Source organism: Wasmannia auropunctata, unplaced genomic scaffold (assembly GCF_000956235.1).
Source record: "Wasmannia auropunctata unplaced genomic scaffold, wasmannia.A_1.0 LD336116.1, whole genome shotgun sequence".
NCBI lineage: Eukaryota > Metazoa > Arthropoda > Insecta > Hymenoptera > Formicidae > Wasmannia > Wasmannia auropunctata.
In genome coordinates, this window is record NW_012026774.1 from 3,916,832 (window position 1) to 3,918,809 (window position 1,978).

Below are 1,978 nucleotides of genomic sequence, written 5' to 3' on the forward strand. Positions count from 1 at the left end.
ACGTGTGCTCTTCCGATCTCTTCCTCCCAATATTTATGTAGAGGTCTGCCTCCTCGATTCATGACAAAATTAAAATGTACACTTATATCTAATATCACTAAATAACAATAATATCTGATTGCACGTTTATGCTACCGTCGTTGTCTGCTTGCCGCGCGCGACAAGCGTTTTCGAATTATAGTGATGCGTGGCGCCACTTTATGTATTATACATGGATGAAACCTATAATGTATTATACGTAGTTTTATCCATGTATGAAAATCATGTATAGTACGTTGTATATAATCCGTGCCCAACCCTGGCTGCGACCCAAGCGCCTAGAGCTAGTGACTCATACACGGCGCCTGATTGGCTGAGTAGCGGCGGCGCTCGTGTAAGTAGCCGGTGACCGGAAGAAGAAGCGGTCGTCATGATTATTCGTTATTGTACCGTCGAACCGAGAGGTCTCGTGGAGACCGCATGCGTAATAAATAGTGGTGAAGTTAAAGGAGTCTCTCTCTCTGAATCCCCGTCTCGATCCTACGTTTCCCCAAGGTCCCCTTGGTTCGTTAGTCGAAGATTCCCCGCGCTATCCGTCGGTGACAATCCTTGCTAAGCCATACATTATTTCCTGACATTTTCCCAGTCGCTTGGCGGGAGACTAGAATTCCAGAAAACTAGTATTCCTGCCTTACAGATGCAAGTGATTCAGCAGATACATTCATTCTTAGAGGTGACGTAGTATAATAATTCAAATTATAACAAATATATATTGAGTAATAGAACGCAGAAACGTAGCAAACAGAATTTTCTGATTAAGGAACATCTCATTTCTTTGTATTTGCAACAGTGAAGTTTATTGATCTCAGAGATTCAAAGCTTCATTATTATGTATTCTCACATTACGTTCTATTGCTTAATAACCAACCTGCTTTTCAGTTACATTTATTTTTTGACATTTCTTTTAAAATAAGAAATTATTTTTTTTTAGTGCGTAACAAATTTATAGCAGAAGTAGAGGATGGAGAAATAGAATTTCGAGATTCAGATGAAACTGAAATAGATTCGGAGGATTTGATAGAATACATAAAGGAAAAGCAGTCAGATAGCTTTATTTTGAATATTTTTAGCAAAGTTCAAGTGTAAGCTTGTTAACATTATAGGTTATAACTGTGTACATTGTAAAAATATATTTTCAAAAATTTTGATTTTGCATTAGGATTATTCATAGAGGATTCAACTGTAATAATAGATACTTTATTGACTGCCAGTACATCAGCTGGTTGCAGTAACAACACAGATGTTTGCATTTTGCCTGTTACGCAAAATCTCAAAACTGCAGTTAAAGAGAATGTTACTCCTTTAAAGATCCTTCAAGATCTAAAAAAGGTACTTTTAGAAATAGATATGTATTAATAATAGTAATATAGTTTCCTTTAAAAACTATTTAATTAAATCAAAAAAATTAATGCATGTATAGTTATGTTTTAATAATACCACACACATATTTTACATATAATATATAATACTTTAATAATAGGTTGTACGTTAACAAAATTTTGAATGAAACGACAATTGGATGTGATCTTTTGGAAGAATATGAAGTTAGTGATACTTTCTTTGTTAGTGAAATCTGAATCTCGTCGAGCTTTGGTTAGATTAATTGTTAAGCACATTCAAGAACAACATGGGTAAATAATTTTTCTCTAATATTTTTCTATACATAATAAGAATTAAAACTTTTTTGGTATGTTTAAAAATAACATAAAAATATTAATAAATTAAATACACGATTTAGGCTCAATAAATTAGATTAAACCAGTGAACAATCAAGGGCAAATGAGCCAAAGGCAAGTTATTGGTAGCCAAAAAGTAATTATATTTAAATAGGATCCAGACGTTTCGGCTTCAATTAGGCCATATTCATTGGATCAATATACATTATAGTCAATTAATAAAACATAGAAACTTATAATTACATTAAATACGCAACAGTAGA